The sequence below is a fragment of the Prinia subflava genome, chromosome 2 (genome assembly GCF_021018805.1).
Source record: "Prinia subflava isolate CZ2003 ecotype Zambia chromosome 2, Cam_Psub_1.2, whole genome shotgun sequence".
In the NCBI taxonomy this organism is placed as follows: domain Eukaryota; kingdom Metazoa; phylum Chordata; class Aves; order Passeriformes; family Cisticolidae; genus Prinia; species Prinia subflava.
The window spans coordinates 89,852,425-89,876,708 of NC_086248.1; the positions used below are offsets into that span (position 1 = coordinate 89,852,425).

Here is a 24,284-nt window from a genome sequence, read left to right on the forward strand (position 1 = left end):
TATTGTAGTAAGAGTATGGAGCCTTGCTCTGAGGTAGAGCAATCAAGTCACAGAGCCATGGCTTCTATGAAGGCAAACTTAGGAGGAGCAGTGGCCAGGTGAAATCAACGCAGAGAATATTGGCCCTGTTACTGAGCTGGTGAAACAGATTTCTGACAGGACAGAAGGAAACCCTTCCCCTTCTTGGAGTTAGTTTATTACAAAAACTCATCAGTTTTAAAGATAAATCCCCAGAAAAAGCTAAGTTTCAATCAAGTGATGAAAATGTGCACAACTGTTCTGGGGAAGAAATAAACTGCAATCCTTTTCATACAAGATCATGCCTAAGGGTCTCATTAATTCTTGAAAAACACCTATTCAAGTGAAGAGTCATAAGCAAGCACTACATTTTTGTCTCTTCTGTTCCTATGAAGAAATATATAAGAAAAGACAGTTCCAGTTACGTTCATTGCTATGTTTACCAAAGACTGTCACATCAGGACCAGATTACTGTAACATTATCCAGCCAGACCACACAAGGCCAGCTAAATGCTGAAGGCAGTGCAGAAAACAGCTGCTTGTTTCACTTTGCTATATGCTGCCAAAATAATACATCTTGCCTGTAGATTGGCTCTAGCTATATATTGTTTCTCAGAGGGCAGTTGCTCTCTGAGTTTAGAGCTCTACACAGAGTACCATTTGTTCACCAGCAAACATCCAGCTAACACTCTACTTAATAGTCTTTGAAGAAAAAGCATAAATGATCAGGTGTTTCCACGAAAAGTCCTTGATTCCAGAGCTCCCTCCTCAGCAGAAGGCAAAGCCTGCCAACTTTACCAGACCAAGCTTGTATTTTTTCCTCCTTACATGGGAGGGAATACTGACTGTTTATTATGAAAATTGGTTAAGCATCACTGAGTGAGAATGTAAAATTTTCCTTGGGATGTGACACGAAGATGTAGCATATTTTTCAAAAAGTGTCCACAATTTTTGCCTGTTAGATTTTAAAGAGAATAATCTCATATATTCCTCATTGAAGATTCCTTCTCACCTCTAAGAAACACTTCCATTTCTATCAGGTCAAAACTCTACTTTTTCAAATCACCTGCATAAAATGACTGCACAGACATAGATTTATGATAACACAAAAAAATTTCTCAGACAATTTGATTATCAGGAAGAACATCAAAAGATTACTTATCTCCAAAAATGAACTCAGCATTCATTTTGTCAGTAAGCCACAAAAAACCAAGGATACTGTATTTTGTGAACTTGTTGTATCTCCCTCTGACTTGGTAGTCTCAAGTCTACCAAGAAATTCTGCATATTTACTGCCTTCCATGAGCCCAAGATTTGCAAGTCTTAAATAAGCTTTTGTATAATTATTGAATATCCATTTATCAATCAGTTTCATGACTTCCTAATACAAAAGGCTTACATTTGCACAAATCCAAGATTTGCTACCACAATAACTGGAAAATAAGTTACTTAAATATTTTGAAGCGTTTTAGCTGTTTTCCACTTACTGGAAGTGAACATTTGGCTTCATTTCAAATAAAACATTGTAGAGAACATCCTTATCTAGTCATGCAAGTAAGTAAGTAACAAGCTGGTCCTGTCTGAAGGGGTAGAATGAAATTGTGCATGGGGGAAAAATCTTTTAATTGAAATGTTTTGTCATTGCAAAATCGATGTCTAGATCAAGACCATCCATATTATTTCTATGACTATAAACCCCATAGAAATATTTGTTTGCCATTCTCCACTGTATGAGACCACCACCATCTCCTGCTCTTCCTCCAGGAATCCTGCTCTTCCTCCAGGAATACATGCCTTGATGAGGTAAAAGCTGGAAACAAGTATACACACACACACACCCCCCACCTTTGCTTCTCATCAGTAGCCACTCCTTTCACCAGTACCTAAACTAAAATCTTTAAATGCTAGAGAGCAACTTAAGGAGTGTGTCCCAGCTACCTCTGCTGTGGAACATGTGACATTTTGGTAAAGAATGATCAAGAGAGCACAACATTCCAAAATCTTTCTGAAGAAGCTAGTAAGTTAAAACTTCAGCTTCAGAGTAAGTAGCATACAGCTTCTGACCTCTATGTCTTTTTTATAGAGAAAAGTAACAAAAGCATTGTCAAACTCAAAAGTTGCATGAAAGGTCATCCAAGCATAATGAAAACAACTGTAGTAAGACACACTGCTCTGGTAATCTGTTGGATGGAGGGAGAAAAATACTGTCTGCCATAACAGCTTTTAAAACAGAAGACAATGTTTTCTACACACTGACTGGTTTAAATAATTCCTTTTGTTTTCTTCAATTTTTAAATAAATGAAAATAGATCAGCTCTCTTTTGCCACATAAATAGAAAAATGAAGACTGTGGTCCTACCTCTTTAAAAATCCCAGAAGTTTATTACTCTACACCCACAAACAATTTCTCTTACAGCAAGAACACATGATTTTGGCCAAGTGAAGATGCAATTCACAGGGTAACAATACAATGGAATAAATATTGTCCGTATTGAAATAAAAAATTTGTGTTCATGCCAATGTCTTACCAAACAGCTGTAGTTCAGCCTAGTCTTTTGTTGGTGCTTGGGCAAATGAATAAAGTCATCATTGCCTGCAAAGACTCTTCCTAAAGTATCGAATAGCACAAGGTCAAGAATCTACCCCTGTGAGTCAGATATCAAAAAGGCGTGTACAGGGAATATTCTCATTTTCAATGAATGCTATGATAACTGTAAAATTCTGCAAGGTTTTTGGTTAGCATGTGATAGACTTTTCTCTTAATTTACATGACCAAAAAGATAAAACTTGGCTTAATAGCAATATTACCTTTCTCTACCAAACATGTAAATTCATCAATAAAATGCTATAGTTTAGCAAGGATCTATTTTCCATAAGGTCACAGAGTCACAGAATCATTTAGGCTGGAACAGACATTGCAAATCAAGTCCAACCGTAAACCCAGCACATTGCCAAGTCCCTAAGTGCCACATTTACACATAGTTTAAACACCTCTAGGGGTGGGGACTGCAGCACCAGGCAGCCTGCTCTAATGCCTGACAACTCTTTCCATGAAAAAAAAAATCTTAATATCCAATCTAACACTTCCTTTACACAACCTGAGGCTGTTTCCTCTTGTTTTTACCACTTGTTACTTGGAAGAGACCAACACTCCACTCAGATCTCCCCTGTGCCACCTTTTCTACAGACTAAGTCAGTTAAGACTGATTTGGTATTATTAGATTTTCACCCATATATTGTCTTTACTGAGAATATTTTGCATTTGACAGTGACATTATCACCAGGACTAAGTGGAAAATAACTGATGCATGCTGAAACTTTTATTTTTACTTAATGATTGATCATTTTTATGGTGAGAAAAAGATACTGTGGCATTAAAATGAAGCAAATATTAAAAATAACTAAAATGAAACCGAACAAACTCTCACAACATATTTTTTATATTAAGCACAGTAAAAAAGAACAGCGAAAATACAGACTGGTGTTATGTATTATTCATTTGTTTATAAATGCAACTGCTAATATTTTAACCAACAGCTCTGTATTTTCACCTAAAGACTTGCTTTATGTAGCAGGCATGTACACGATTCCTGTGAAAGGACAAAAATAGCTTATTTGTTCGCTTTCCCACATAAAAATCAAATGCAGATAATTTCCACCTATTGACCATAAAATCTATGTTATTAATCAGCTGCCTCCTTGCTAGCAACCATTTTACTTTGTTTCTGGAAAGTACAGAGCTGCAGTTCCCAATGCTCTCCACTGAAATCAGCAAACCTATTTGAATTTACACCAGTTAAATTATTTTCACATGGTACAGAGAAAGCATATAAACATAGAAAAATGAGCAGTGTGCATTATAAGGTTTAAGATTTACAGTGATTGCTACAATTTCATATATCACTTAATATCTATCCTGTTTAAATCCATCATCTGTTTAAAAGATTTCTATGCATTTGAAACATGTAAGATTTCATTTTACTCTGTAAGACAGTTTTAATTCTTATTTCTGTGAATGTGTGTTGACATGGGGAATTTCAAGGTTGGCACGCAGACCATCAGGTTACTTTTGATAAACACAATTAACAAATCATGATTTAAGGACAGTGGTTCCAGGTCTAAACCAATGTGGATGTGCAAGCACAGTAACATGTTTCTGACCATCCCACACCAGATTCTTTGTGAAAACAGGCAGTAAATACACAGAGGGAGAGGGATCTTTCCACCAATATATCCATCCCAGTACCCACCAACCTCTGCCTTAGGAAATTTCCTCAGCCAAAGGCAGTATTCTTTTTAAAACTGACAGTGACTATTTTTTCAAATCAGCAGTCACAAATCAGACCAGCAGTCACACCAGTCTAAGACATGACAAATCTGATGTTGCCTTCTCCCCTCAGGCATTACCTTTTGATCTGACTTCTTACAGATAACAGTACTACAGCACTACAGCATTAGAAACACAGGATGAAGCAGCTCCCACAGCTCCACCCAACTTACCAAAGACTGATGAAGCAGAAATATCATGTCAGAGCAGCCAGATGGTACCACTGATGAGAGAGAATATTCTAAAGTCCAAGGTAACAGCTGTCAAGGCAAACCTGCCAACTCATAACTTGTCTGTAGCTACCCAGCATCGTAGATCCAATGCATATGGACCAAAAATAAATAAAAATCTCCAAATGAAAACCTTTCCTTGTCCTTTTCTGCTCCTTCACCCCCACTCTCCCCCCCTCCCCCCCTTTTCCTGTATCTTCTTACCTACAACAAGGGAAAGTGAGGATCAGGGCTCAGTCACAAGAATGAGTTGCCATTTATTCTGTATCATGCCAATCCAAAATATTTTTAAGTTAGTAAAAATGTTCTATAGCATTTCAGAATCTCATAAATCTCTTGGTCTGTTTGGTATATAAAACCAGAGAAAATCTCCAAATTTAAAACCCTAGGCATTTTAGTTCTTTTTTAAAAGTCTTCACTAAAACCATTTGCCGTAAGATCCAAAGCTTGTTTACTGTGAAATGCAACATAAAATGCAACTGGAACTGGAATGCTGGCTGTTTTCTCATTGATCTGATATCTCCCTAGCTGGAGCTAACTGGGAGAACAGGAAAAGGCCACCTAACCCCTTACTTCTGCCTTTCTGTCTTTTCTCTAGGCATGCCAAGCAGTTTCTTGGTTTTCTACTCTCACCTTAAGAACAGTTACTATTTCATGTGTTTAACTAGAAAGAAAAAAAAGGGGTTGAGTCAAACATACAAGAGCTTATTTTTTCAGGTTCAAGGTTCAGTAAACACCAATCTTTTAAATTATAATAGTATTTTTAAAAAGGCAAATCATTGCATTAATATGATTAGATCACAACATACTGATGTTGTCCAGCTTAATTTATTTGATGTTAGTAGGCTGTTAAATAAACCAGAGCTTTGATGTGAACCAGTTCTACGCTTTTCAAATTGTTTAGTAAGAGAACAGGAACAAATAGAGCCTCCTTTAAGAAAGCAGTTTCTGAAGACCATATTTAAACACCAGTCATGTTATTCTAAACACTCCAAACTGGCCTGCAAAAGCTTAATATAGCTCCTTTTTAATAAAGACAAATGAGTTTGAAAACTAATCTATCAAAATGGATTGTGTTTAGTCAAAAAAGAAAAAGCCACTATCAACAACAACATCCCTTTAAAGAAAGCCGAAATGTGTGCCAGCTTTTAATTCATGCACAGTAACCCACTGCATCTGGCTTTCCAAGGGCAATCCCAACCCTATAATTACCCAGCAGTCACAACTAGTTTTCCTAACAAAGCTGAGCCTACACAGAAATACCAGTTATAATAAAGATGCATTGAGATTATTCTTCCCTTTGTTTTATAATGCTAAAAAAAGGAAGTTTCAGATAAATGCCAAAAAGAATACAAACACAAGCAATTCAATCCGAGATGTCACACGTGACCAGCATTTCCTGTTTTCTAGTTCAGCTTCCACCAAAAGCAATTATACTTTTTCAATTACAAGAAAAAAGAGTCCCATTAAATCTTACATCACTTCTGTAACATACTTTTTAAAGGGCAGAAATAACTCCACTGCAACTATAAAATTCATAAAGGATTTTGCTGAAAAGTTCTACATCATGTCATATCTGAATATAAATACTGTCTTTACAAAAGCAGCAGGATGATAGAAAATCATGCTTAAACTAAATTGAATATTTCTTATATTCTTGTTTTATCTCCATGTACTGGTTTCTTGACACACAGAGTTGCGTTATCCAAAATGTAGAAAGCAGTTACAACTAACACTAATATTTTTTTACATTATGGGTTATCTGTTAACCCAGTAACACTGCAAGAAGAGAAAAGAAACTCTGTGGTGAAATGTTTTATTTTGCATCATATTAAAAAAAAAAAAAAAAGTTCACATGACCTTTGGATTGCCGCCTCTTCTCCTATCTTCAAACCTCCCTAGCCGGTAGGAGATGCCCTTGCCTACAGATATGTTCTGCTTGCAACAATGCTTTCCTGCAGCCAGAAATTTCCACAGGATGCAGTTCTGGCAAGTGTGGCATTACCAGGCTCATTTGGACAGACCAATGAGAAAGCCATTCAGATCCAAAGAGAAAGACAGACCTTTCCTAAAAGAACGGCAATAATAAAGCCTTTTATGGAGTTTCAAAGATCACAATGGCTCTCCTTTTCTGTGAAGAAGATGGTGCACTTCAGTTAAGAAAAAAACCAACATTCATTTGAAGTCCTTAGGTATTCCTCTGTAATAAATGTACCACTCAAAGAATCTCAGTGTTGTTATCCAAGCCTCATCTCTACATGTGTATAAGAAACAACTGCTGGAAAATTATCAAAATTCAAAAGACTTAATTTTTTATTTAACTGTCACAGACTTATTAAAATTTCAATTCGTCATTTGCTTGGAAATAAGTAAAAAATGAAGATTCTTATTTGCATTTAAATCTAACAACCCTTTTTAGTTTAGTCACTGACAGTTCCTTATAAATAGGGAGTTTCAGAAATTCCCAAAATCACTCATTTATTAAAAGAATTTTATTCAAAGTATTTTGGTGCAATCCAAAAGCTATTTAGGTTAGACAGGTAGGCTGTATGCAACAGCTGTTGAGGCTTAAACTACTAGACATCAGACAAGGAATCTGTCTCACATTGGAAGATATAAAAAGTAATTGCTTCTTTTAACTCACCAGCTACTAGGAATACATCTGAAGTAAGTTTTCCTGGGTGAAGTCCATTAATACAAATAACTGCATAATCAAATGCTGATATCTTTTAAATCACATGATAGCTGTGAATGGATAAACCATAGCTCAACAGTTTTAATTTACAGTGTATTTTCTATCCCTTATGCTTTTGCATATAAGTCTTCAATCTTATTTCCCAATTATTCAGTCATGGAACCAGAAAGCCCTCAAAAACTGAAACATGCAAGAGTTAATTTGGGGAATGTTTCAGCCTCAGAATGAAGCAGCAAATGAGTACATTTTCATCTGCTGCTTTTCCTTTCTCAAAAGAAACTATCAATGATGGCTTCCCCGGCAACAAGGCACAAATATACAACATCACTGGTTCATGCAGCTAATCAGGGACAGATGTCTCAAGAGAGCATCAAAGCATGTATTTCCAAGCATGTCTTACTTTTCTACAAATAAAAATATCCCCCTAGCTAGGAAATCCAGCTGAATTCACAAAGTAAAGTCATGATTTTTTTTTCCAGTGCATCTTTCTATACTTTAATTACAGATTCCCTGCCAATTTAAATAAAGGAGCAGAAACATTTGCCACATCCATATGGAAGCATCAAAGAGCAGGAGTGTTTTCATGGGAAACACTTCTGAAGTAGTTTTCACGCTAACTTCCAAAGTACTCTAGCATTCCTTTATGATGCTGAGTGCCTTAGCTTATAATAAACACATCAATAATATTTTCAAACTGATTTCAGAGTATTCTGGCATAAAGTCAAGCTTCATTAAAGGTCTTCTCTCAGGGTTTCAAAGATCATAGACTCACACATCCCATCCCCTTCTGGAGAATCTACAGGTACAGAAGTCTTGTGTGATGTATAAGACCTCAGTTCCATTTTCCCTAGAAAATGCATCTCCATCAATAAAACCCCAGGCAATCCTGATTTCAGCTACCTTTCTTTTGCATAACAACATATGGCTGCTACACACATGGAACAGCTTATTGAACAGATTATTGAAAACTTTTTACAGCATATGACTACAGTGAACATTAATTAGTAACACTTTAATAATAGCAATGCTAATTAATTCTTCCTAACCTATAGCAAAACAGCATGTGCAATGCTGCTAGTGTTATCATTCCATGGTGTACTTTTCACACTGAACATACATTGTGCTGATCCTAATTCCAATGTAACATCTCTCAGAACACAGAAGAGCTAAGACAGATATGTGGAGGCAGATTGATTTACCAAGACAGAATGACATGTGAGGGGATGCAGGCAGCTTCTGGTAACAAATCAGTGTGGGAAAAATTCAAGTTTTGTTCCCCGTTTGCTCTTAAGAAGCAATGAGTGCATTCACATCTTGTCCCAAATTCCATTAAATCAGTGATGGGACTCTCAGTCTACTCAAATCTCATCACACAAGGTTGAACACAAGGTCACGGGGTCAGAATGGATTCCCAATTCAAACAGCACATATATGCTTGGGCACATGATCCCCATACAGCTCTACAATCTGGACCAGAACAGTTGATCACCATCACTATACAAAATTATATCTCAGCCTTAAAAATGTTTCAGGCATTCTGGATAGAAAATCTGTTGGTTTTCTTTCACACAGACCCAGTTATAAAATCAGTGTTAGTGAGAGAAAAGCAAAATTGATTATTTAAAAACCTAGCTAGTTTCCAAAAAGACCAAGTGAACATTGTAGGATGCTATGGCCAGATCTTTGACTGTATCTTTTTTCCTGAGAACTCAGCTTTACTTGGAACAATAAATCAAAGTCACTTTGCCTCACTATTTTAAATTCCATATTTCATCATTATCTGTATTTAATCAACATCATTTGCTTTCATGAGCTGGAATAGTCACCTGTCCTCCCTCTTGAAGGTCCTCCAAATTCTCTGTGCAATTTTGATTCCAAAAAGTGGGATTTAGAGCTTCTCATTTGCTAGTAGTAGCACTATAACAAGTAAGCAAATTTTGTTGGTCTAAAAGAGTTGGGTTTTTTCTGCCATGAAGAACTAAGACAACTAACATCTCCCCGCTGAAATGGCAGAAGATGTACAACAGTTACCCACTGGAAAGATGAGACACCAGGAAGAAACTTGCAAAGCTGCAAATATACGCCTTAATGCATATTGCTACATGTAAATAAATCATTTCATGAGAGCCAATGAGACTACTAATCACTAAGAATACTACTTACAGAACTAGCATCAGACAATCAAGCATTCCCTCCATAATCCTAGCTCAAGTAAATATCAACTGCCACTGAATGACAGCATGTAACACACTCCAACCTTCACACCTTGGAAAGTTGACTGTGAGACCTCTGGAGTAAAACAGTTCAGGAGAAGGCAGCAGACAAATACAAATTACTGTTATTATGCACTTGTTTGATCCAACAAGCTGGATGCAACAAGCTTATTTAATTTCTGCCTATGCACCATTCCTCCCCTCCACCACAGTGTGCAATGCAAAAATGGAGTCCAGAGAAATCTCCTCAAATTGCACACTGAAAACAGAATTCCAGTCAAAGGAGTATCAGCAGGACAGTGTGATTAAAATCATATAGTGACATATTTTACAACTTCCCATTTTCCCTATGTGTACAGGCTAACACTAGCAAAATAATTAATATAGAATATGATGAACTACACAAATGAGTAGGAACTCACAAGCCTCTCATTACCTCCATTTCCCACACTTAGGCACATTCACTTAAGTTTCTACAAATATCTGTATGCTCATCCCAAAAAAAACCCCAAGAGATGCTCTGACAAAAAACAATGGTGCTCCAATATTGTCTCAGACCTAACTGGAAAACTTGTTTTCCCTTATAAGCAGGTTTGTTTTTCTCTTTCTGTGCCCTTCTTCATATCACTCTCATGCATTTCATCTAGAAATTGAATGAACAGAAAAATAAATTTGCAAATGTAATTTTCGTGAATCTACAACACAGAGTAGTAAAAAGAGTTACTGGAAATCATACAATTTTGGATCAACTAAACTGGGCTGGTTGGTTTGCTTATACCATGGACACTGTTGACAGCACAAATTTTATTTATTCTGTCATCTGTACTGCAATTTCTTGATTTGAAGATAAAAACTTGAAAGAAAAAAAGGTGGCAGAACCATGCTTGGAAAGTGTATGTGTATATGCTTACTCTTCTCCCAAACAATAGGCTACTTCATGGTCAGAAATCTCTTGCTGCTGTGGATACTCCAGCTCTTTCAGTTTGCTTTTCCAGCAGATCTCTACCAATGGATCACAGTTTCTTCCAGAATACAAAGCTACCAGACACATCTCTATCTATTTTGCAGTGCTTTTCTGTATTTACACAGTTTGTGTGGCTATGGAGATTTATGATCTGTCTGGTCTTGTAACCAGATAAAGATTTGCTTTTAGCCCTGGCCCAAGAGCATGCACTATGATTTATCATCTACTGATGCCACCAGCAACATCCAGGGCCATTGTGAGACATCAGAACTCTACCTAAACTCAGCTGCTTCCAAGCAGATGCAAGCTTGCAAGTAAGAACCATTAATGTTGTTCAACATCCTGCTGTTACTGAGTACTTTTTGTTTACACATCCTTATAGTCTCTAATTTCTGCCATGACAAGTTATTACAAAGACAGTTTAATAATATATAGGAATCATATCCATTAACATCATCATCAAGTCAAGTAGTTTTTTTGGTAACTGTGTAAAGTTAGAGTCAATCACGAAAAGGTATTTTTCAAAACCTCACACAGCTCACACAACCCAAATTGCTTCTATTTTTTATACCTTGTGGTTCACTCATGCTGAAGATGATGGTACAAATCTTGCTACAATTCTCAGCAGCCTCTGTTAATTAATTTCAAGTATAGTCTTTTTATAGGAGATGGTTATTATTCCTGATTTAACTATCAGGTATAAGGATGTTAAGACAACAAGCTGAATTCCCTTCTTGGTCATTCCTGCCATCACTCAGCTCTGGAGTCAGCCTAGGTACATCATTCAGGCAACTGGACGAATTTTGTTCCTGAATAAACTGAGAGACTGGGAGCAAACTGGTGAAGTACTGCACTAACTTTTATTACTAGAGCTTTTCAGAGCTATGGCTTTCCAATCAAATTAACTGGAACTTACAGTAAAAATTATCATCTGATTGTCTGATATGTATAAAAAGATAGTTTAATGGGAAAAAATGCTATTGAATTAGAAACAATGATCTTGTGTAATTAAGGCAGCAAATTATGTTTGACTGTCATTGGTCCAAATCCACTAGAAAAATTCCAACACTATCATTATATTCTCACAATCTGCTTCTTCAGCTACTATGTAATTTTTTATAAAACTATAGACTGTACTTGATTTTTAATAGGCAAAAAAAAGTCAATACATGCAACATTAGTTATAAAACCTAGGCAAATGAAATCTCTCATTTAGAGAGATACTTGGTTCAAATTAATGCCATTTAAATTATCACCAGGATGTTGGATATCATCTCAGGGTAAAAGAAACCCCAAAAATATAAAAATACAAAAAACAGTTGGAAGTTTAAAAGCAAAATATGCAACTCTATGCTGTTGCAATAGCTTCTATCAGCCAACTCATATAATTTTACTCATATTCATAAAGTATAAAAGCAAACATGACTCTTTCAGATGATCAGACAGCACAAATGCACACCATGCAAGCTGCTGTTTAAAATATTAATTTTTTAATTTGAGAATGAGCTTAAAGGCTGAAATTACTACAGAATGAGAAACATGTTAGCATTACTTAGTCTACAGAATTTCCATATAGCAGAAAACATTGTCACAGACAACATGTGCGCCCTTCTTTACTATCTTCCTAGACTAAAGACCCAAACAAGCAAAGTAATTTTCACCCACAACAGAAAATGTATGTTGACAAAGCAGTAGGTTAGCACTTCACCATTTCTATCTTGACTAGGAGCAATACATCACCACATCCTATCTATTTACATAATGAGACTCTGACTTCAATGACTTTGTGATGCATTAAAATGCCCATCAAAGAGTGGGCGTCCAATCCACTTTCCTCTGAAAGTTAAATGAAAACTTGGCCTTGATGGTAATAGAAGAAGAAAGAAGATAAATTTTATATTTGTGAGTATAGGCAAAGCACAAGGTTTGTTGACAGACTAAAGAATATTCTTGTGGAATGTGAGAAGGAAGAAAGCTTTAATACTGCAGATTTCTATTTTAAACTAGAAAAATACTGCCAGATTTCCAAAAGTGATTATAAAAATTCTAATAACAGCCCAAAATTACTTTAAATTCAGACAAGAGATAACTTCAAATCCATTATCTGCTGTACCTATGACATTAGGAACACATTTCAATGAACACATTTAAAATTTTTAAAAGCCCATAACCCATGCAGAAAGTTTCAAATGATCCATTAGAAGAAATGTAATTTATTAGTTTTTATTGGTGATTACAGGCATTAAAAAATTCTAGTCAATATTTATATATTCATAAAGTGGTGGAGGGGGGATAGAGAGGAATTAAATCACTAAGGTAAATTAGATTATTTCCTAAAGGGAATATTCTTCTATCTGACTCTGCCAGTCAATCTCCACCTAACTTACCTGGGGACAGCATGGGAACTTCAGTGTAGGCATGTAAGGAGAGGCAAGCAAGAAAGCTCTGACAAATCATCCTGGCTGTCAATGGCAGAGTTCTTGCACCTTGCCAGCCACTATCGCAGAATATCCGTAAGCACTGTCACGCGCTGTCATGAAACTATTTGAGACAGCCTTTGTCAGCTTCAGGTTGCTGTGGCACAAGCTAAGTGATCTCACATCAGCCAACAGGCATCAGTGCTACAACCGTGTTGTGACAGCTGCCCACCCATACTAAAATACAGGATCCATTCAATTATGATATTGAACCAGTATCATGGTGCAATGGCTTATTTCTGCATCTTATTTATACAACAAACTTAGGAGTAGTTTTAAAGAAATAGAACATGACACACCACAATTACTGTTAAAGCAAAATGATATATTCATACTCATGTATTGGGGAAGAGGGAGAGAACACAGTTTTGAGGACTAAATTTCATGTAAGTAGATATCATTTAATTGACACCCACTGAAATGCCACAGAAATGACAGAAGTTGCTGTACCCTCAATCAATACTTCAACTGTAACAGCTATTTAATCTACAGCATACCTTAGTGTCTTGGTTTGGAAAGACAGGTATCTGTCAGGGAAAACTGGAGTTTCCCTTGGAATGGAGAAATGTAAAAACCCCTCCCTCCAAATTATTACAATTTTGCAATTAGGAGCTTTCAGTCAAAAATATGGGAATAGGAATAACCGTTGTTTACTATGAATATTAAAAAATACAAATGCAGTAGTACAAAAAAAACAAACAAGCAAACGAATAGAAGTCCTAGAAAACCCTGACAGAGTCAGAGATACGACCTGACACCCTGTTGTCAGGGTGTTGGAAGCAGTCCAAACAAATCCTCCTGGAGTAACAGATGTTGTTCTGTGAAGTAGAAATGATCCTGTAGAAAAATGCATCCAGTGCTGGCAAGATGGGTCCAGTCTTCCTCTGAGAATTCAGTGAAAAACCGGCTTCATTAATGTTTGGGATTGCTGGTTTTATGTCCGTGGAAAGTCTTTGACTCCTCCCACTGGGTGGAGCATCTCACACTGGAATGAGGTAATGTTATCAGTCATGTGAGAGGCCTTAAATGGCCCATTCACAGGTGATGTCCCTCAGAGGAGGAAGGGTGGAAGAAGAGATAAGAAGGCACTGCCTTATCTGGTGTTATCAGGTGTCCCATTAACAGAAGGCATCCACCCTCTTTCCCCCCTAGAGTTACAAGAGATAAAGAACAATATCTCCCAACCAGTTTCAACAGATGAAAACAGAATACACATTTTTGGTTACATTTTTCAACCCAAGACACTTAGACATATATTATCCTCATTTTCAGAGGGACTCTGAAGCAGCTGAATATAGCAAGTCAACAATAGCATCACAAATACATGGTTCCCCATCCTATATTCAAAGAGAATCCTATATTCCAAGAGTGTGGTCTTTTTCAATAATCAATCTACTGCAATGTCACTCTGGAAGAAAGAGTTTTTTGTCTTTTCATCTATTAAGCGTGTTGAACAAGTCTCAGAGCTGATGAATAATCCTACCACACAAAATCCTAGCTCTGCCACAGCCAAAATAAACAAACAAGAAATGCTTTAAGCAACCGCACTACAGGTGATCCTAAAGACAAGGATATAACACTTTCCTGCCAACACCATTACAAGCAGGTATCAGGCTTATCCTCCTCAATTAGAGGCTTTTAAAATTGCTGATTGAGGATGTAAATCGAGGTTTTCATCAGATCTTTACTAAACATCTCCATGACCTTATTTTCTGCTGGCTTTTCCTAAACATAAAAGGTGCCTCACTCCACATTTTTTTTTTGCATGTACTCCAATTGCTACAACCACTAAAGCTTTTTATCATTACTGCTTCCAGATCACTTCCATAAGGGTGTCAGAAAACAGACAACAGACTGATGTATATCACATGTCAGAAACCATTGGCTTTTTAAAAATGTGTTTTGTGAATATGCTCTGAGCAAAATTAGGCAAAGTAATGGTAATTTATGTCCTGGCCACCTGGGTCCTTTTCAGTTCTACACTAAAAAAATTTAAAAAAAAATTAGAAAATAAATAAATAAAATTTTTTAAAGCCAACCTGTTGCAAAATAGCCTACACTATCCTGCCATTTACTTCTCTAAACTGTTTTTTTGCCACCTTATTACTTTCAACTTAGTATAACAGAGGTTTCAAGTGAACAAGAAGTATACAATTTTCTTTTCACACTCTTTCCCTCCGCCCCAACGCTGGCCCACTCCAGTCAGTAACTTTTTCATCAGTTTATGCTTTTCAATCTGTGCTGTATTAACTTCCTTAAAAATAAGTCCTTTGCTTCCCTCCACCCCTCAAAAACAAAGCTGACTTTCCCACCACACAAAAACAAATTGTTGCAAATTCTACCCAATCACTCCTTGTAATATATTCTTGCTTTGAAACTCTTGTACCTCATTTTCTACACCTTGTTATACTACAGGTCCTTGTTATACTACAGACAGTTTGTAAAACAGATGGCACATACAACTAAATGAGGGGACCCCAATTATACCGTAAGCTCAATTTCAAGTATTGAATTCTTACAGTCTTACTTTCACTGCAACAAAAGCTTATATTTTAATTGTAATCACGTACTCTGTAGCATGAACATGACGTGTTATGGAATGAAGTTTGAGCTATCCCAAACTGGGCCTAGGGTTTGGGCCTGCTAGGCCTCAGTGTTAGGCCTGTGTGAAAGCAGACAAGCCTGTGGCACAGTTAGAATTTAAGTTAAGGTGTGTACATGCTTTAGATAGGACAGTTAGAGTAGAATCACGGTAGCTGCCTTAAGCTAAGATTGTTTGCATTCTTTCTCACGCTGAATGCCAACTAGAATGCACCTGCAACTGTAAACTATTTGAAACTGTATAGAACCAGCCATTTTGGGAATAAAGAGGAGAATGTACGATCTGACCATATTGGTTGTACTGTGCATTGCTCTGTCCAACCCCCATTAATAGAGCCCTGGCAATAGTACTCTAATTTAAAATAAGACAGAATGGTTGAAGCCTTGTTTCCTGGTCTAGTATAATATTCTTTTGCTCTTCAAGGTAACTAGTGTGACTGAAAATTAAGATAATTGCTATGCAAAATTATCTCCCCAAATTATAAATTAATGGGGAAATAACAGAAAATCACTAAACCTGAAAAATCACCTTAGATGAAAATAACTTGCTGTGGTGACTCAACTTTCATTTGGCAAAGTGAGAGGAGTCTTATCAGACTGTTTATCACCTTTATTCTAGAGTATTGCTGCAATATTTCTTCCTATTTTATTAAAATGTTTGGTAATTTTTATTTAATCTCTATTTACACTATTGCTTCTAAAGCGGATGCACGGTGGTTGCCACTTCCTCTGCAATCTTGACTTCAAGAAACAACACTGAGCTAAACAACCACCATGAGAAATACAATACAAATCCTAACAGCAGTATAGAACTATTTCTGCAAATTTTAAAAGATACAACTTAGGATGTAGGCTCCTAAGAACAACTGTGCATATTCCAGTTGTCTTCATACTTTGTACTTTATACTTTATGCTCATTGTTCCACTGTAGAAACAAGCAGCAGACTGTGACTGCTACACTATGTGGTAGGACAGATGTGGTTTGGTTCTGACTGCCCCACAGAACTCTTATGAAAAGGCAGCTATAGGAACACTTTCTATTAGCTTTTAACTTTCTTACAAATATTTGTCTGGTACATGAGAAAACTATAAATAACCGTTGCTAAATCTTATTCAAGTTCCTCTTGAGGCTTGTTGGAAGCACTACACAAGTGAAAAGCATTACTGCCATTTAACAGACATGCTGAAATCACATGCCAATTTAAATTAAAAATAAGGTCAACTTCCGATTTTCTACATTACTTTTATGCTTTCAAGAGCAGCAGAACTGAAGGGGAAACAAGTGATACCAGGCTGAAAACCCTGTGATCCCAGATCAAGGGAACAAAATATCGAATAGCCCCAAGTCTTTCCTCACCATTCTTTGCTAAAACACCAGCTCCTTACTTTTACACACCTCCTTGTACCTACAAAAATTCAACCTTCTTCAAAAGAGCTAAGGCCAGAATGAAGATGCAGCACAGATTAGTCTGCATCACACACTTTTTCTAGTACTGCTCTCAAGTCCAGGGGTCAAACAGCTCTGCTCAGGAGGTGGCACTGGTTCATCCAAGCTCCTGCAAGGCTGTCTAACAAATCCGAGGGACCCGTTTTGTCAGGAAGCACTTGCAAGCACCTGTCTTGGGTTGAAAAATGTAACCAAAGATATGTATTCCGTTTTCCTTCCTGTTGAAGGTGGTTGGGAGATATTGTTCCTTATCTCTTGTAACTCTAGGGGTGGAAAGAGGATGGATGCCTTCTGTTAATGGGACACCTGATAACACCAGATAAGGCAGTGCCTTCTTATCTCTTCCTCCACCCACCCTGCTCCGAGGGACATCACCTGTGAATGGGCCATTTAAGGCCTCTCACATGACTGATAACAATACCTCATTCCATTGTGAGATGCTCCACTAGAGGGAGGAGCCAAAGGCTTTCCACCAGGATAAAAGCAGCAATCCCGAACACCAAGGTAGCCTGTTCCCACTGGATTCCCAGAGGATGACTGGACTCTTTCTTGGAGATCATCTCTACTTCAATGGAGCCACAACTGTCACTCCAGGAGGACTTACTTCAGACTGCTTCCAACACCCTGACCAACAGGGTGTCAGGTTTGCATTTTGACTGTCAGTGGTCCTTTGTACTATTGCATTTGTATTATTTTATTTTTATTTTATTTTTATCTTTCTTGTTGTTTGTTCTCCCTCTATTAAATTGTATTTCTGACTTGGAGTCTCATGGTTTTGCTTTCAAACCAGCACAGCACCTGAACCTTTCTACCTCAGCTACCGGATCACATCCAAAAAGGAGCTTAAAACGCTCAAGTTCAAGAATGTAAATAAAAAAATACAACATTCAAATAAATTCTGGCTGTTTTCTATGCTGTACAAACCAGAGCTTGATTTTCTCCTAATACATTTAGCTTTTCCCATTTCCTTTGACTTTGTGTACTGCAGAGGCTGATCTTAGTTTATTCCCGGCTTGCTGGATAAGAAAGCAACTCAGAATCAACAATACATGTCAGGCAAGTGATCATTCATATTTTCTCAGTACTACTATCAGGGTCTATCAGAACAACTTCTGTTACATTCCTGTGGAATACACTGGAAATAGAGTACAGAAAAATTCTCCTGAAATTTTTTTGGCAGTAAGTAACACAGTATTTCTAATGATTGCAAGTCAATTCTTCTGTAAGTGTGAAGCTTCCAAAAGCTTAAAATAACAAGCACAGAGAACTGGAAAGTCCATATTCCCACCAAACAAAACCTTATCAATTAAATCAATAGCATTATAGGTAAAAAGACAACCACAAATCTCATGCAGTAGATTTAAAGATGGCAATAATCAGAGAAAAAGGTTCTAATATAGTTTGAAGAGCAAGAACATGTTTCTACAACTCTAAGATAAAAATAAAAGTCAAGAAGATTAACAAACGCAAATGTATGTTAAGCACCTAAGCTTAACCAATGATGTTTCAGGTATAATCATTCCTGGAATTATAAGACTTTGGCATTTATAATAAGAAAGAACTGAAAGAACTATCAAAATTAAAAGGTTTTTTGCAAAATAGTTTCCTGGGCCATGACTGAAAATAAACTTGTCAGTACTGGTCTTCCATTTACCATGAGACAGAGTAGCAATGTACATTAGGTTCAAATTACACAAATAATGACAGATTAAACATGCACTTACTTTTTCTTCCTGCCTCCAGAAATAAACTTCACAGCCTCCCAATCACAGGGAAACTGAAAAAGTGCATCCAGAGTTAATTAGACTAGCAAGCCTAGCATCAGAAAGCAACCTTCACCTGTATGTCTTTAACAACTCTTAACCTGCTCATAGCTTATCTTTTGACTTTCTTGAAACAATTTGATTTTAATTTCCCTGATTCCAGGAATGATTAAGTTAACCAGTGAATCCTAAGTAAGAGTAACCTACTGAAAGCGTTACTGAAGAATATCTTGACCAGGCAGATGTATCTTGTATTCCAAGCTTTTCTCAGAGAACACTGAGCCTATAAGATCTGAAGGAGCAATGTGAAGATGAAGCCCACTTTTTATCAGTCATATCATTATCTCCTTCAACTTGCACATAAAACAACACACCATAAATTAGTAAATTACCATAATTTAGTATTCAGGCTTTACAAAGGCCAAATGACACTGCTCAACTGCTAGTACTCTTCTGCCTATGCAGATCCATACCAAAACTCTTAACAGTGAGATTTCTTTTTAATTGGTACTAACATCTCGTAAGTTGAAAAGAAATTCTTTCAAAGAATTGAGTGGAATAAAAAGTAAGTACAGAAAAGTTAGAAGAACAAGTAAAAATATCTACATTTTGATAGGAGAAATAAAGGATTTATAAAGAGACTGGGACACTTTGCCTCTTGAGGGATGTACATCTGCACTTTATTGACAGAACCTCCTTACTACTTCTTAAGATTCAAACCAACTACACCAACAGACCAAACAGACAACTGGTCTTTTGGTAAAAACTTTTTGTGGGCACAAAGACTGGTCTGCAGCATAAAACTTGCATCTCTTTTTTTACTCTAATGTCAATTTCACAAACCTCAAAAAAGTAAGACAAAAATAAATTAATCTGACATACAGAAGTTGCACATATGTTTCTAACACATACAGATACATCTTTTTGTGCTATCCTAGACTTACAGCTCTACAGTAATTCAGACCTGTTTTTGCTCTTTGATCTGTGTCAATTCTAAACTGACCTGGAAAGGAAAGAGTAGAGCAGCACCTGAGAAGACAGTGGCAAGCAGCACATCCACCACCTGCATAAAGAGGACTACTCACCTCCCACATATACAGGTGTGTGACCTCTCCACTGAACTGAAAGAATGCAGCACACCTACTTTCAAAGTAGATTCTGTTCATAACAAAAAGGTGTCAAGACTGGAACTGCAGCAAAAATTGAGAATTTCAAAAAGCAAAATATTCTTTGTCTAGTCCCTATCATTCCACATGTGGTTAAAATTCTGTCCAGAAGTGAAATTTTGCACAACAGAAGAATTAGGAAGACTGCTATTTCAGGAGGTAAGTATAAACTCTTCTCTATGTGTTGGCTGTTTCCCAACTTGGAAATGAAACCCAAGACAATTTTAGTAAGGAGGTAATATAAAAGAGGATCTTTATTTGAAGGCCTTCAGGGGCAGTTATGGAAAGACATGCACAAAAGCCCAGCTCCACAGGGATGAGTACATATTTATAGGTTTTAGGAAATTAGCATGATTGATAAAAAGCACCACTTAAGAGGACAAGTAGTGATCCAATTTCAACCCAAGGTCAAGCCCCTTTCTCTGGAGTACCCCCTTTCAGCACTAGTTGTACTTTGTCCATGAGAATGTACCTGGAAGGGCTGTTCTTGGCATTGGTTCCCCAGTAGAACCAAGACGGCATCGGGGCCTTGTACCCCCTGCGGCTTGGAGCTCTGGAATTTGCTTTGTCTTTCTGCCTAGGCAAAGGTCATGGAAAATTGCTGGGGAAACTAGCCACTAATACAATAGGCAACACAGCTATAAATATATGTGTGAAGAATACAGAGAACATATAAAAGGGGGGGAAAAAAAGGCAAATCCCAAAATGGCATCATATGAGGTTCTGTAAAATCTTCAATGCAGCATCCTTTCCCAAAAAGTTTATCAACAGTTTCATCAAAACATCCTCTAGAAAACTTCTTTCCAATAAAATTCTGTTTTAAGTTTACTAAATGGCCCCAGAAGTCTGCCTGTAACAGTTCATTAACTGTCACTGGATTTTATCTTACTGCTAGATAATGAAAGAGGCAACATATACTTTATTATTCCTATAAATGTGAGGACCTGAAATTAGGAGATCTTTAAAATGACTTCCTCTAAAATGACTTCTAGGAGATCTTTAAAATTACTTTAAAATCTTCTACCAAAGATCATAATCTCTTTTATTTCTCATTAATAGGAAAAGAAATTTTCCAACTATTTCAAAATGCGCACAAAGTAAATTCCGACAGAGTATGAGTAGTTGCAATTCTGTGTAAAACACCAAGCCTAGATTTGGTCTAAAAGAAGTCATCTTGGGCTTGATTCCTGTCAGTAGAGTCACCCACAGGTTTACAGTCAACATAGTAGGTACAGAGTTATTTCAATGTCTCAAAGTGGTTCACATTGTTCTGTCTGCTAGCATTAAAAGAATCATAGATGTATACAAAATATTTAATTCTTTATCCCTCATCCATTAAATGTCTCAAAGGACTCCAGGCCACCTCCTCACACATGTAAGTAAAAGCTGAAGAATAAAAAGCAAGGACTGATTTTATCTCAAGGTTATGGAAACATCATTAAACCATAAAACCATGCTGTCAAAATTTTATCTTGACATTAGAAAATGTCTCAGTGGAGTTAAAGCCTTACCACGTAATTAGCTGCAGATAATTCTGTTTAATACTGAGGATCAGAATTTTAAAACAGTCACAACCTTGATAAATGGCACGTTAAATAAACTGAAGCTTGCAAAAAGTGATCAGATAACAAAAATGAGAAAATTCAACTCCAGCTCAAAGCACAGTTGATACAAAAGCAAACTGTCTAGTAAGGACAGGGCAACATTGTCAGAAAGAAAGGTACATAATCTTTCTGAAACACTTCCCCCTCCAGTACAGCTGGTATTTTTCGCAGATCTCATGCAAACTAAAAATACATTGGGGTGAAACTCTGCCCCCATGGAAAGACATGGCAAAATTTTCTTTGCTTTTCAATGGGCAGTTTCTACAAATGCACTCTCTGGGAGATTCTCTGCCTATTAAGCATCACAAGCAAGTGAATAAAACTATAATTAATTTTCACATTAATTATTAATTAATTTCACATTAATTTTCACAAGGACAAGAGCAGTGGACAGCAGAGAAGGAGGACTGTTTAAAAGAGCTTCCGAGAAGCTCTTTTGACCTAAACCAGGTTGGGGATTTTCCAAGAACCATCTGGAATTTAGTCACCTCACCACAGGACAACTTTTCTCTTTTGTCTGGCAGTCTGCTTATTTTCCTTCTTGAGGATCCAGCATCAAACAGAATAAAAAGTGACCTTTGACTGGATCTTTTTGTGGCATGCAATGAAAGAACTGATCCAAAAAAGTTCAATGTTCGAATAAGCACCCACTGAACTTGAAAGGAATGTTGGAACCGGTTGGGAAAACAAGATTGCATCTTGAAGTTATGTATCTGTAGTATTTCTTTATTCTATGACCACACAGGGAAGTCATCACAGCTGGTCTTCTTTAGAGTTATACTACGGAGAAGAGACTGCAAAAGTCTTATCAGAGAGTTTACAGTTCCAAAGTCTTAAATTTTACCTGCTAAGAATAAGCATCCCTATTCAGCTTAAAAAAAAAAAAAAAATTGCATAGACATCCAGTTTATCTTCCAAAGAACATTCCGTGGGAATGGCAGAAAATGTCTGCTGCTGCTACCTCCCTAGAGATGGGGGAATACTAAATTAATATTTTATTACAGTTTCACACTCATAACAACTCATTTGACATCCAAACTGGGAAAGCTGTAAAATGCCACATGGAAAATTAGAGAGTGACAACAAGGTCTTACAAAAAGCTTGACAGTTGTGCTTAAATGAACTCTGAATAAGATACTAATTTTAGTCGTGTAAAGCACATGCCTGTTTGACTGCTCTTCTCTTCCAGCCACTCACCTGTCCAGTCAGATTCTCCTATCCGTTCTGCCAGTTCTTTTTAGTATTAATGATATCAAGTATGTGTACACGTGACAGGTCTATGTCATTTGCTCTCCATTTTCCCAGAGCAAACTATCACACAGACTAAGCAAAACCAGAAAAGGAAGGAAATGAGCTCTAGTTTAATGGACAAAAAACCCCACAAACAGCAACTTAAAACTCAGCACTTTACATTACATTCAATAGGGTGGGGAAAAATTCACAGTCAACATAAGGAATACATCAAGTTAAAAATATCTCTGTGGTACCAAAGCTACAGTGGGGCAAATGTTGTCATTAACAGGAGTATTCCCACTTCTCCATTTAACAAGATATGGATCTGGGAAGTCTTGGCTTTCACTCTGCCCTTGATGGCCACTTACATCACCTTGGTAAAATAGATGGGAGGGGAGAGCAGATGCACATATGCGCACATGCTTGTGCATGTGTGTACATAAAAAAAATAAAAACCTTTAGCATTTTCTTCACCAGTGTTCCAATGTGTTTAGTAATCATCGCACTGTTTCTGTAAAGCCACATGGCCATTCTTCATCTTAAGCTTATTATTACACAGAAGGCAACAACATTTGGAAAGAATTTCTTACAAGCTGCAACTCAGTTCAAACTGAGTAGGCAGTGATCGTCTTCTGATAATCAGTTTTATCTTCAGCTGCACAAATTCTCTATACCAGATGACAAAACGTGCATGTTTCACATGAAATGCATCTGACAAAATTCAGCTCAAACCAGCATGCCAACAGAAGACAATAAAACAGCTTGAGTGAAGATAAAGTAGCACTTAAGGGGTTTTATCTATGCACCCTTTTGACTGGGTCTATTTCAGACAGTGGGATTTTTTCAGGTAAAATTCCAACTTTACATCACAGCAGCCTAATCATCAAGTAAAAAAAAAAAATCTAGAAAAACAACACAGTTGATTATCTTGTTCCTACTCCTGTCCACGGGCAAAAAACAAAGAAGATTCTGTAACTGTGCAAACAGATTTCTTTTAAATGTTAAAAAAATAATTTATAGCATTTTTATTTCACTTCTCCCAAAGACGATCTTTCTTTTATTTATATCAGAGGAAAGAAAGTGTTATACTTTGGCTTACTTCATAAGAACACACATAGTAAAACAGCCAAAACATTAATAAGTTAAGATAAATCTTAGGGCAGAATTTATCAATCAATTAGAAATCAAAAAACCAAATGCAGTTAAAACTATTACTACTCTTCATTAAAATACCTCTGCTAGCATTGTTTAAATTTAGCTTCCTGAATCAAAAGTAATAAAATATCTACAAAAAAGCCAACAATATTTAGTTAGTAACACAATAAACATTTTGCATACTGTGGAAACTAATTTTAAATACTTTATATGTCATCTTTCAGAATAAATAATCCACAAGGCCTCTGTAAAAAGCAGCTAGTAGGATACAGTACTAACACAAATGTTAGTATATACCTCTAAATGACAAAATCGGATAGGAGTATATCTGCAAATATATTTCACTTTGCAGAAAAATTCTAGGCTGAAGTGTGATGTTACATGCTCTTTA

The 24,284-nt window shown here is 36.7% G+C and overlaps 1 protein-coding gene across 1 annotated transcript in view; it reads right to left on the reverse strand.

The window, feature by feature from the left end:
- The window catches only part of SMYD3 (SET and MYND domain containing 3), a 394,207-nt gene that overhangs the window by 314,831 nt on the left and 55,092 nt on the right, over positions 1-24,284 (reverse strand). The gene's annotated exons all lie outside the window — the stretch shown is intronic.